At 42.4% G+C, this 13,961-nt stretch overlaps 1 protein-coding gene across 3 annotated transcripts in view; it reads left to right on the forward strand.

Moving 5' to 3' along the window:
- Nucleotides 1-2,875: 2,875 nt before the first annotated feature.
- Nucleotides 2,876-13,961, forward strand: part of PRKCQ (protein kinase C theta) — a 126,568-nt gene continuing 115,482 nt past the window's right edge. The window contains exon 1 of one of the 3 annotated variants that reach the window (XM_058669509.1): nt 2,876-2,893. The gene's annotated coding sequence lies outside the window, so the exon portion shown is untranslated. Of the gene's footprint in view, nt 2,894-3,003; nt 3,154-3,261; nt 3,280-13,961 lie in introns of those variants that run through there. The other 2 variants (XM_058669508.1, XM_004588499.4) reach the window with 2 other exon arrangements.

Raw genomic sequence — 13,961 nt, forward strand, 5'->3', positions numbered from 1 at the left:
GTTTTACCTCAGGATAAAACTTGAATGCACCCATTACACTTTCCCCACATGGTTTAGAAGAACTGATATCAGTCTTATTATCAACAGTAACCAAGGTTTATTCATTCCCCAAGAGAAAGGTCAGTCTTTGCTTAGAGTTCTGTTCTGGCAATAACAAATTCTAACGATCCTTTTTTCCTTTCACTTGAAACTACAGGTTGGATTGAAGCAGGGAAGGGGAAAATGTCCCTCATCCAAGCTGTGAATTTAAAATACCTGGATTTTTTGTTTGTTTGCTCCTCTGTCACTTTGAACCAGCTCTCAGAATGATTTTTGCATTCTCCAAACAAATGCACACATCTCTTCATACATCTCGGGACGGAGTGGATCATTTTCCTCTGATTCCAAGCTGATTCTTCTGAGGCTTCAAATTGGAACCCTTCAACCAGTCACTTTTCCTGGGCAGCCTCTGGGACTATAAACCACTGGCAGGTGACCAAACTCCTCTTGAAACAGTCCCTTCTGTGTGTTGACCTCTGAAGACAGAAATGTCCTTGTTAAGTCACACTACACTCAAATCGACCGTATTTGGCATACCCCAAACACCATTTATCTCCAATTTGAGGCTCAAACTAAGAATGCTTTGCTTTGAATTTCTACCCTAAATTTTCTACGGAAAGTCATTCCACAGAAGGGCAAAGGAAGTGATGTTCATAGGAGCAGAACATGTTCTCCAAAGTCTGAAAGAAAGCACTTCGCAGACTCCCTTTTCCCAGTTCCCTATGAAAGGAAGATGAGCTGTGGTACTCCACGGGATTCCCTCCTTTCTGCGCGCTCAGATCCAGAGGAGGAATCGGATTGTTCCCAGCTGAAGGAGGCACCTGCTCCACATCCTTACCCAGCATGATTCTGGGAAACTTCAGGGCAGACACGGAAGGAGGAAAAGAAGTACACAACAGAAAGTTGGGGTGTGTTTAACATACTGAGTGGAACCTCACCACCCACATATCGTCCTTGCCAGGAAATGCCATTTCCTCTTCCAGGAAACACAGGTGTGGAGAATCTTTGAAGTGCAGCCCTATTTATAAAACAATGAGACGGCTCTGTGATACAAAACAGAACATCTTTGTAGCCAAAGAGAGCAGAAGGTGGCTCCCGGGGATTGGAGTTCAGAAAAGTCCACTACACTATATACATCATTGGACACACATCATAACATATTTGGGGTTTTTGTCTCAGATGAAATTTTAGGACCAAACATCTCCTTCTCACCCTTTTTCTAGACTTGAATATCATTTTTAAAGAGTCTATCTTCAGGTCAATAGATGTCCAATTGTAGGGTTACATGGTTACAGAATATTGGAGCAACCTGGGTCTCCAGAAACCAATTGTTAACAAGATAGAGAAGCAGGAAATTGAGGCTGTGGTTTTCAGCATGGAAACCTCACCTAACATGTTTGGGGAGAGTGCTCCAGACTGGTCAGGTTTAGGGTCCTGGCTGTGGGGCTCTGCTGATCAAATAACTTAGGCAACTACATAGTTTTTACAAACTGCTTTGATCTTTTCTGTTGAAATAGATAGTGATGATGATGTGTGTTATTAATATTTAAAAAATATATTGCATCCAGAGTGCTGAACATTGGGACCAGAATTGGGCCAGAGCATTTGGGCCTCTACACCTGATGTCAGCAGCCCATGTGGGAACCGGTTTGAGCCTTGGCTGCTCTGTTTGCTATCCAGCTCCCAGATAATGTCCCTGGTAAGATGGTGGAATATGGTCCAAGTGTTTGGACCCTGCCACCTCTGTGAGAAATCCAGACGGAGTTTAATGTTCCTGTCTTTGGCCTGGGCCACCCCTGAGATCCGGGGATCCTTCCACCCCCTAAGTAGAAGAATCCACGATCTAGCAGCCACTGTGGTACACAGTGTGTGACAGGACAGGCTTAAGGTGAAGTCCAGTGTTGTAACCTTGCACGAAGTGTGTGTGCCTATGTGTGTGTGTGTGCACATAGGCATGCCTCATTGATATTACTGGGTTCGTAAGATACGTGATTTAATCAAATTGCCTAAGGAGTTAGAACCTCAGTTTTTCATCTGTAAATTAAGTTTGGAGCTAATCCTACTTTAGGATCCTTGAGAGTTTTGTTTTCTACCTTCTTTATCTTTCTCAGCAAAAAAAAAAAAAAAAAGGAAAAAGATTACTGTTTTATTTCACAGACTAATCTGCTCTTAATATCTCAGAACAACTAAAGGTGAGCCAAGGACATTTTAGTCATTTAGTGCCGTCATTGAAAAGGAAACTGCTCCACAACAGTGTTGGTAACCACACACACCGTTTCCTAATCTGAGTGAAAAGCCATTTATGTAAAGTATAGGAAAAACCTGATTAATTTTCCTCATCATGATCACTATGATGAGTGTCTGCAACCAGGAGTAAAAAGTTCTAAAGTGACAAATGCGCCACATCCACTTCACACGGCACTGCTCAAAGTTTGGAAATTGTGTATAAAACGACAGTGTGCGAATATAGCACATCGCAACCATAGGGAAGACACAACATAGAAATCCACGTCCCCAGGAGAGGACTCTATACAAATCTCCCCCAGCAGGTGCTTGCAAGTCTTTTCCGCTGTGAGGAAAAAAAAAATCGATGCTTGAACTGGTACCAGGGCTTTCTGCCTGGTGACCTTAATTAACCCTCTCTGCTGCGGCACCTACCGCTGTTTTCGGGTTGCTGAGACAGACGACACGACACGCTGCGGTCTGTCGCCCCTTTTCCTGGTACTCACAATGCAGCTCCAGCTAAAGAGCCCCTGCTCAGCGCTGCCTGTGGCATCAGCATCCGGCAGGGGTGGTCCCAGCCTCGTCTACCGCAGCTGCCTGGTCCAGGTCGCGGGGGAACCGCAAGCGGCCAGTAAGGAGAATGGAGGGTGGGGATAGCACCAGGGGGAGGTCTGAAGGCGCTGGGCGAGCTGAGGCTCCCGGTGAGGCTGAGTGCGGGTCCCAGGGCTGGGGGGTCTCGGTCCCCACTCCTCGGGTGGCCCGCGGAGGGTGACGAGCGCCCCCTGGCAGGCGCCGCCCGCGGGGCGCACCCAGCGAGCGCTCGTCCCGCGCCGGTCCCCGCGCCACCGGAGCAGCAGCGGCGCCGCGCACGGACCGCGGCCGCGACACCAGGTAGGACCCCTGACCCGCACACCCCGCGCCGTGCGGACCTGGAGAGAGGCAGCTGCGAGGCGCCTGCACTCGGCTCTCCCTTGGAGCCGTTCCCGGGAGCAGCAACGGCTGCAGCGGAAAGCCGGGGTGAGAGCTCAAGCGAAAGCAAACTTGAGAGTAGTTTTTCGCCTGGGTTTTTGGCGTGCGGGTCGCGCGGGTTGCTGGCGACCTTGGCCGGGTGGAGACCTCTTGGTCCAGGGGGGCGTCTCCTTCTTCCTTTTCCTCTCTCCTGGTTTAACGGGACATGGGAACGAAGGAAGGGGTTGGCAGCTTCTTATACTCTTGGCCAAAATGTGTAAAAAGTGATGTTTTATAGATGTGGCAACCTGTCCAAGGAGATAAATACACCATTTTCTGTGGATTTTACTGGACCCTCAGACGTGGCTGGCCGCTTATGTTCTAAAAACAACGAGTTTCTCTTAAGTAGCCTGGGGAGGGAGCGTTTGAACTTTGGTAGATTTTAAAATGTGAAGCAAATTCATCTTGCAGCCCTGGCATGAGGTGGTTTTCTTTCTGCCTTTGAAGCCACCTGTTCACAACGTATAATGTGGCAGAGAAATACTTTCATTTTATTCTGTTTGGAGCAGTTGTAAGGGGCTTCTTCCTGCACAGGGACTCCTCCTCGCGTGCAGGAAAGAGGCCCAGTTCCTGGCTGAACCCGGAGACTGGGTCACTTCTGTGGAGAGAGTGCACAGTGGTGCCTTGCACTCTGGACTGACCTGCCATGGATGCCAGTTTGACACAGTGCTAATTAAAGATGTGTCAGTAACGGCATAAGCTCACCAGGAATGGGTGGGAGTGAAGTGGAAGCAGGAGACTCCTGCCTCTGACTGTGGCGGTGGGGGAAAAATGAACACTGGTGCCCAGCGCCCAGGGCCTGCAAGGTGCAAGCGCCCTCTCAACGCACATATCAAGCCTCTGGGTTTTATGAACCACTTACAATTTGGGGAATTCTTGCTTCTTTATATCCTTTTTACTTGGCATACATAGAGCCTTCTAAAGCATTGGAGGCTGCTTGACAGAAGGGAGAAGTCCTGTGGCTCCACTCCTAGGTGGTGTTTGATAGCCAAGCCCAATGTAGCAGGTTCTGGGTCCCCTACCTTATCTTGCGATTTCACCATCTTTGTTTCATGCTCCCCCTCCCGCCAACTGATCTCTGCTAACTCTCGCAAAATGGCAAGTTTACTGCGGATGCTTGATCTCTTAAAAATGCTGTGTCTAGTGGGAAGAAGGATGACATTGACTAATTTAGTTGCAAATTACTTTTGAAGTTTATGCACAGCTGTTTAAAATCCCTCAGAGATCATGTCATTGTCTGGTGCAGGTGTCTACCACGGAAAGCTCTTGTTAGCGCCTTTCTTCTGCTGATTGAATGATACACATATTCAGATAGCATAGGAAGATCTAAAACTTGCCGCGTCTCCGTCTCAGCTGCAAACCGCCTCCACGTTAGCGGTCCACTCCAAATTCAGTTTTGTTTGTTTTTGTTTATTCTTTCAGCAACTTTGACTTCCAAGTTCACTAGTTAACTAGTTTGTTTTTGTTTCAGGGCCCTGTGATGCCCTTCCACACTTTTAAATTGTAAACTTCGAGGAAGACTTGCATTATCATCCGATTTGTCAAGGTCATTTCCGCCAGCTTCTTGTGCTGTGTTGGCTCAGGATGGCAGGCAGGTCTTGGGGCACTAGCTCGCCCACCAGTGCCACCTCCTAGCATTGAAACTTTCTCCTTGAGTCTGTGCTCAGCACACACAAGAAAGCAACTGGAGAGCTGATCCTTTTTGCTATCTTCTCTTTCACTTGTTATGGCTCATCCTTTCATCTAAAGGTTGCCTTTGAAACGCTAATGAAAACCTTTAAAACCCTGCTTTACTTAGGGTGGGGGGTCTCTGTGGTAGCCTGTTTATCTTCAGTGGCTTTTCTAAAGGTTCCTAATCATTCTAACACTTACTATCCCTTCTGTGGAAAAGTCTGGGTTCTTCTTTGGTCTTAATTAGCTGTTTCACTCATTCTCTGTGGATTATTGAGTACCAGATTTTCCTTCAAGAATGTGGACTTCTGACACAAATCTTTAACATCAGGGATTCTGGAGTCAGTCTCCACAGACAAATAAGGCAGTACCCAAGTTTGACATATTTATCTAAAAGTTAGGAATTAGCATTAGGATTTCCTGTTTTTAATGCATTTAAAGTTATTGATTGTTTTCCCTTTAAATGTTGCTGATACATTAATCTCAGGTGCTGGTTTGTTAACTAGGTTATGGTTGAGTTTCGGTGGTTTCCCTTCGATAGGTTCTTTTTAAATATTTCTTTTAGAAAGTAATTCCTCCAAAATCATTTAAATTGTGTATCATTATATAGTGAGAAGTCCTAGCAAAAGATGCACCATGTGATTCCATATATGTGAATATGTGTCCCCCAAACACATACATACAGCCCAAAATCAAATCTATAATTGAAAGTAGAAAATTAGTCTTGCAGTGACACCCCAACTTACCAGTTTTGTTTCTATTATTTCACAACTTGAAGTGTCTAATTTCTAAATAGTATTCACCTCCCTTAGCTTTTCTGTATGCATTGTTAATGTAGAAATTATGAAATACCTATAACAAATGGGGTGTTGAGGAAAAATGAACTACAAGGTGCTTTGGTTGCAATGATGGAAACAGTTTTTCATTAGCATGCTGAGCATTTCCACACAGATTATGATGGCTCAGTCATTTAAAGCGTTCTTGGGGGAGGGGGGACAAAACAATAAGTAGAAGATTTAGGAAACAGGAATAGATCACCCAAGTCAGAATCATGGATTTCTGCTCTGAGATGAAATGAGCAGATATGTAAAGCTCTTTGCGTTAGCAGTGTTTGCTCCTACAACTTGCTGTGGTTTGTTGTTAGCTTTTGAATTAAGCCAGCAATATTACTGATAATAATCAAAGCTAACCAAAGGAATTAAGATTGCACTTTTGGTCATTATTACATATAACTGATGTGTTGAATATTGTCATAAGCATTTTCTTCATACTTGAAAGATATTGATGCCTTTTTAATATTTATAAAACCTTCATGAATTAGATATTTTTATTTAAGTGCTCCATTTTCAGATGGGATATCTGAAGTTCAGGTGGTTAAGTCACTTGTCCAGGGGTTTATCACTATTAAATGATAGCTTTGTGTTCTTCTGGCTCTTCAGAACTTGCTATAAACTGCAGTGCTAGACCTCCTATCAATTAACTTTTTTTATTATTGTGGCAAACACACACACACACACACACACACACCTGCCACTTTTTTATGTGCAACTCAGTATCACCCAATGCTTTCACACTGTGGGGCCACCCTCAGCATCATCTATCTCTAGGACTGCACTCATCTTATAAAACTGAAACTGTCTCCCAGTGAAACAACTCCATATTCCCCTTCCTTTGGTCGTCACAGCCCCCATTCTACTTTTCTTGTCTCTATAAATCTGCTACTCAAGAGATCTCATGGAAGCGGAACCACACAGTATCCAGCCTTTTGTAACTGGTTTATTTTACTTGGCATAAGGCCCACAAACTTTATCCACATCATGGCTTGTATTAAGATTTCCTTCTATTTGAAGACTGAATAATATTACTTTGTGTGTAGATATAACATCTTGCTTATCCATTTATCTGTCGAATGGGTTAAATGGAATTACTCCCTCTACATTTATTCGTGAAGCAAATTATCATAAATAGTGCTGCTGTGAAAATTGTTCAAGTTTCTACTTTTAGGTATTTTGGGTGTGTTTAGAAAGAATAGGAAGATCATAGGATATTTCTATGTTTAATTTTTGTAGGGCAATGCTTTAGCTATTTTTGACGGTGAAAATCTCACCATGTGGGATCTTAATTATACTGTCATACACTATTTTAAAATTTCATTTTATTTGAAAGGCATTAGGAGAATTCTTCTGCTCATCTATGCTCCAAATACCTTTAATAGACAAGGATGAGCAAGGCTAAAATCAGAGCTCATCTCAGTCTTCTACATGGATGACAGAGACCTGAGTACTTGAGTCATCATTTGCTGCCTTTCTCGGGGTGTACATTAGCAGGAAGGTGATAATGTAGCCAGGACTCAGACCAGACACTTGCATGTAGGATCTGAGCATCCTACATGAGATGACCTAATCAGTATGCCAAACGCCTGCCACCTATATGGCCTTTTTTAAATGTGTGGTGTATATCTATATCTGTTTCCATTAACTATCTTTCCTTCGGTGGCACCAAGGTGTGTTGGTATTAGACTAAACAACTGGGTTTAGCCCAAGAGAAAACTGGGTCCTCTGAAAGTTCTTATAAGCCCAGTCTGGATCCTCACAAAGTCTGAGTTCTTGGAGAGCCATTCGGCCAATGCATCTTCCTGCAAAAGCATCCAAACATGTGATTTTTTAATTTCAATTAGAACTGTACCTGTTTAACATTTTTTTAAATTAGAGCACAGGCTTAGGTACTTGGAATTAGAAACTAAAGTTGGAATCTCAGCTTTATGTTGGGACTTAAGAGTGTCACCTTCATCCTGGGAAGAGAGAACTTGCTTGTCACATTGAGTTACTGGCAAGCACCTGGCGAAACAATGGATGTGTGAAACTATGGACTCAGTCTTAATCCAGTGGTGGCAGAGGCTGTGGGCATCTCACTAACAGGAGAAATATAGATGTCCAGGGGCCCTTCCAGCATCTCCTTTCCTCTACAGTTATTCGTGAAGCAAGCAAGCAAATAAATCAATGTGCTTAGGAGTGGAAAGGTCTAGATTTCATTCTGATTCTGCCAGTCAAATGCTACACAATCACATGTAAGTTAACCTTACTAAGTCTCGATTTACTATCTGTGAAATAGAAAGAATAATGCCTTCTTGTGACAGTTTGGCAAACACAAAATGGGAGAATCAGAAGATGCGGTTAGCATCTGTCATATAAACAGAGATAATGTCTTAACACTGTCATTTACATTCATTTCAGTTTGATACCCCCTTCTCTGCCCCCAGTTTCAACCACTCTATTTATATCAACTGAAAGCATTATTCTTCCCTGGAATGGGAATGTTAAATAGAAGGAAATTTTCTGTCAGAATTCCGTGTTTCAAGCTATAGATAGTGAAGGATTGTTGTTGCCATGAGAGTGGAACATTATACTGCATAATGGCTTCCTTGCCTCTCTTACTCTATAATGATTAAAGGGTGGGACCTTGGTATGATCAGATGCATGCCACTAAATTATTCCTCAGCCATCAGATTTAGGATTCCCTTCTCTTACCAACCTCTCTCTATTTTGCTCCAACCATCTCTATTTGTCTTCCCCAATGAATCATTATTAGGGATGATAAGAAAAAACAGCTCATCAGGCAGATGGGCACACATTTAAATCCCAGCTTCATCTTCTATAAGCAATGTTATCCTGAGAAAAGTATTTAACTTCTCTGAATTTCTTCAGTTTCCTTATCTGTGAAACAATCATGATAAGGTACCTATACATCTGATGTTGGTGCTAAGTAAAACAATCTTTGGAAAACATGATACCAATCCATTGCAAGGATTAAAAACAACTGAACTCTTAGATGCTTGTGTCTCTGCAGTTCTGATCATTCCTTTACAATCCGACAGTTTAAAAAGCAAGGGGAGGGGAAATAATGCATCATATTGACCCACTGAATGTGTTTCCAGTATGAAGTGACTGCATCACTGCTACTCCCATCCCTGATGATTTTTGATGAGTTCGTTATAAACACAAGTGTGGTTTTAGCCTTGACTAACTCTCTTGCATTAACAGTGTAAAGAGCAGACCCCTTGCCCTGTCTTATCTTCATTCTCATTCTCAACCCACTGAGTTGTCCACACTCAGAGGATGCTAAACTAAGTGTTTGATAAGTAGCTTGCTGTCAAGATTTGAAGAAGTTTCCCATGCAAATCCAGAACTGTGAGCTTATAGTAAAGAATGCTTCATGGGGAACAAGGAGCCAAGTGTTTCATGAAAGTAAATGGAAATATCTTTCTTATAGTTTTCACAGAAGTTCATCTCAGTTGTGTACTAAGTAATGTTAGAGCATGGGCTGCAGTATCTTCCAGTTTGTGCTCATTTGTAAGCTTGAGCTGTTTGAAGACCGGTCTTTTTCAATGTTTTTCAATCTGCAGGACACAATCCATTAGTAAATTGTGGCATGAAATTATTAGGTGGTGAAAAACTTGTCTTTAAAAATGAATTGGAGGGCTTGGCGGCGTGGCCTAGTGGATAAGGTCCTTGCCTTAATCCCATATGGCCGCTGGTTCTAATCCCGGCAGCTCCACTTCCTCTCTCTCTCTCTCCTCCTCTCAGTATATCTGACTTTGTAATAAAAATAAAATAAATCTTTAAAAAAATGAATTGGAAAATGCATTTGACATGGTAAGAGTAATTAATAATTGAATTTTGCATCATGTAGTTTGGAACACAAAAAGTCCATTACTTGTATGAAAGTTTGAAAATCATGGAGGTTAAGTAAGCTTTTAGTTTTCTGTACCACTTCACTGAGCCACAAAATCATATAAATATATGGCTGGAAGGAAGATGGGAAATGAAGACACCTACCCTGAGTCCACGTGGTTGTACGGGGGATAAGTGGAATGCTCACGGTTAACAGAAGAGACACTGAAATTTGCAAAAGCTATAAACATTGACCAAGAATCACACAGCAAATGACTACCATTGAAAAGTAATCTTTTTGATCCACAGTTGATATGCTTTTTTTATGCCCCCATGAGCTGTATTCCTAAAATTAGCCATTGGCTATTAGGAGAAGATAGTTTCTTAGGAGTGTTATGACCATATTCCAGGAAGACTATAACCTTGTGATATGTCCCATCAGCTTCATAAATAAGAAATGGTGTCTCTCCAGGAAAGAGCTGGCATGGATTGGCTCATGCCTCGCTGGGTGGAACACAAAGATTAGTCACTCCTCACCATGGTGTTGAGGATTTTCCTGCACCCCCCCCAAAAAAATGTTCTGCACCTTAATTGTCGACAAATGTCTTGTTAGAGTTATAAGCCAGTCTAGATTATCCTAAAATCTGCCAAGATCAGCAAAATTGTACTTCAACACAACAAATGGCTAAATACTAAAATGAAATAGACACGAGACAGCTGAATGGTACCTTATAGCCATTTTAAGGTATATAGCAGCTGGTCCTGTATATAAACTAAAATTGAAATGTCAATGAGCTAATCATAGGTTGTGGTTAAGAACTTGCTTTTTTTTTTTTTTAACATACTGGTTACTCAAAACCATGTCAATTCCATAATGTTGCAAATTGCTGTTGATGTTATATTGGGACTCTTAATTGACTGGGATGATATTCTACCAGCTCTAACTTTGGACCAGAAATGGTCTCCCCAAGAAACTGTTCAACCCATCTGGACAATAAGTAGCTGGACTCTATGCTTGGTATACGTTTGCAAGGAAAGAATCTTGATTGAATTTGAACTGTAATACTGCATCAAGGTGGAGGAATCCACCAGGGGGGAGGGGCGTGGGGAGGGGTGGGGGGATTCCCAGAGCCTATGAAACTGTCACATAATGCAAAATAATTAATAAAAAAAAACAACAAAGAAAGAAATGGTGTCTCTCCTATTGACCAATTTCCACATTAAAATTACAAAGATAAAACCCAGCCACCCAGCTCTCCTCTGAAATAATTTTTGATGAGTTGGTTATATGAGTTCCTTTGCTGCTGGAAAGGTGAGCTACATGGTGCCAAGTGGACACCGTGCCTCTCTTCTAAATCTGGGCTCACTGCTGAGTCCAGCTGCCTGCTTCTTCCAGTGTCTATACATAGGCAGATGAGTTCTGCTGGGAAAAGTTACGCAACTGTACATATCACCTTCCCAAACACCATGATTTCCAGGAGAGACAGAAAGAGGAGATAGCTCGAGGAAGCCATAGAAGGGTGGTCCCTTTGCTTTACAGAGAAGGAAAGGCTGCAAACTTGTTCAGTGCAGTGAGTGTCAGCTCAGACCCCCATTCCCTAGCTCTTGGACTTTTCTTTGCACCACTCTTTTCTTGCCTTGCACAGCAGTGATTCCTGACCCTCTCCTGCCACTATCCCCTAGCCTCCATTCCCAGAAGGCTGCCTGGTTTCCTGCTCTGCTGAGAAAATGGATATTCTCTGAATGAGAATTACCCCCATCCTGTGTTCATAAGGCTACACATTCTAATTTTGTCTCAATTAACCCTCTGCTCTTCTCCTTCCTTTACAGCCCCACTACAGCATAATTCCTTGCTTCATGCCTAATGTCTGAAACTATACTTTACTCTTTCTTAGCATTTTTATACACTTGAGTGTCTCTTCCCTCATGGGTATTTTCCTTCTCTCTCATTACTGGCCTTTTTTGATCATTGCATCAGACATGTTTATAAAGTCTTTCCAACCATGAAAAAAAATCCTTCTGTGCCCTCCTCCAGCTACTTCCTTCCTATGTCCCTTCTCCTCACCCTCACATCTCCTCCCTTGTTCACACTTGCTTCTGTGTTCTCACCCTGTGTGACATGATCATCCTTTCCCTGTACCATCCTTTGAATCCCATAATGCTCCTCCTCATGATTGCTACTTCTTGCTACATGCTAGCCTCTATTTTCCTTGGCTTGCTGCAATATCCAGACTGCTAAGCATTGCTTTATCTTCAGAGTGTTGATTTCCTATTGTTCCCATGAACCTCTGTCCTTCCTCTCCTTTCCTTTGCAAGTTACTTCTCTCTTTCCATCATCCTGGAAGAATGGAGTTCCTCAACTTTCTCATCCCATCAGCGAATGTATCTCTCATTGGCCTTATAAGTAACCCTCCTATTGATCATGACTCGAATTCCTATTGGCCCTCTTCTCCAATGGTTTATTGGCACATTTAATAGCACATGTCCCAGACAAAATGCCCTATCTGCTATCTTCCCTTTTGATAAAAGTTTTCCTCTCTAATACCTGTCTGGTACTGACAAACAACACTATCAACATCATGCCCTGGAAAACCTGAAATATGGTGTTTTGCTTAACTCCTTCTCTTCCACCTCCATGACTCAATGCAGACCAAGTTCTATCAGTTCATGAGTGAACACCTGCTTGGTCCCTCCACACTTTCCCACCCCACTAAGTCTGTTTTGGAAGCAATATTAGTATTCTAGATTCCTGCCGAATATCTTCCCTAATGTGTTACTGTGGGTGACTCACAATGCTACAGCTGGAAGGACAATTCCAGAACTCACAAATAAGCATGGCAGTCCCTTGCTTTACATTCTCCAATGGCTTTCTTGAAGTGAATCCCTGAAAATAAGGCTCTGGTCCTTTCCTGTGCAGCCCCATCCCTCCACCCTGAGCCACTCTGAGATCCACAGAGGTTCCATGTGTTCCTTGCATTACAGGCTGTTCTGCCTCACCTCTGACCCATTCTCTGGCTACTTCCTCTATCTCTCTTTAAGCACACTCTTTAAGCTTTCCGTGACCCTCCAAATCAAGATTTGTTTTCTTCTCCATGTTCTCAAAATATTCATGAGATCACCTCTGTAAAGTGCCAATCGTAGTATTCAGTCCACAGTAATCAGCTCATGGGTGTCACGGCAGTAGTTCCTAGAATGTGTTGTCATCATTTGCTTCCTTTCAGGCTTCCCCAGTTGACCACACACTCCATGAGGACAGAATCCACAGTCTGTGTTATGATTTATTACACCCCAGCTTTTAGTTCTGCATCTAACATATGGTGGATGCTCAGTAAATAGTAGTAGAATTAAGAAATTCGCCCTAACTTTTGGAACTTGGAAGGGCTAGGGGATTTTTGTTAAATGTTAGAAGAAAAACTACCAAGCTGGTGATTTAGATCTCTGCACATTAGGATCATCCTCATTCTGGGAAATTTTGCCTGTGGACCTCTGCAATTAGGTAGATAAGTTTGGCTGCAAATCAGAGCTGAAGGTAACAGGACGTAGTCACAGATTCGGAGAGATGACTGTGCTATAATAGAATGAGGCTCCAGCTTCCCTTGCCTAAGATGTTAGCTTCTTCCTCTGCTACCCCATGGCATCTTACTTTGCTGATCACTATAATGCCAATAGCAAAAGAGGAAAAGCTAATCTAAGAATGATCCATAAACAAAAGGTATCATAAAAATATTCAAAAATGCATTTGCCCTACAAGCAACAGGATGAAGCAATAGGTAAATATAAAATCAAATATGCTGAGAAAGCAAAAGTCGCCTGAAAGATGACAAATATTAAAAGACAAAAGAGGTGAAATGATGGGCAGAAATTTGGCACAGCTTTTGAGATGCTGCTGGGATCCCACACCCCATATCAGAGTTATATGTCTCAGTTCAAGTCTGATTCCAATTCCCTCCTGCTAAGTGGGCCAGCAAGTGGTGACTCGAGCAACTTAGTCTTTGCCACTTAGGTGGGAGACTCAGAATAAGTTCCTGGACTATCTGTCTCTGCACCTTTCCTCTCAAATAAAAATGCGTTTTAAAAAATAAATGATATGTTTCAATTAAATGATAAATAATATTCTCCTAGACAAAAATCATAATTTTTTAAATTTTTCAAACTAGTTAAAAGTAAGAAAGATAAAAGTGAAAGGTTCAATTCAAAACTAGAGTGATAGAAAACGAGCAAAGATAAAATGTGAAGGAATTAATGCAGGCAAACCATGTTTTGAAAGATTTATGGATTATTTATTCAGAGAGAGACAGAAACAAATCTTCTCTCCACTGGTTCACAATAGTTGGGCAGATTGATGCCAAG

This window comes from Ochotona princeps, chromosome 10 (assembly GCF_030435755.1).
Source record: "Ochotona princeps isolate mOchPri1 chromosome 10, mOchPri1.hap1, whole genome shotgun sequence".
Classification (NCBI taxonomy): domain Eukaryota; kingdom Metazoa; phylum Chordata; class Mammalia; order Lagomorpha; family Ochotonidae; genus Ochotona; species Ochotona princeps.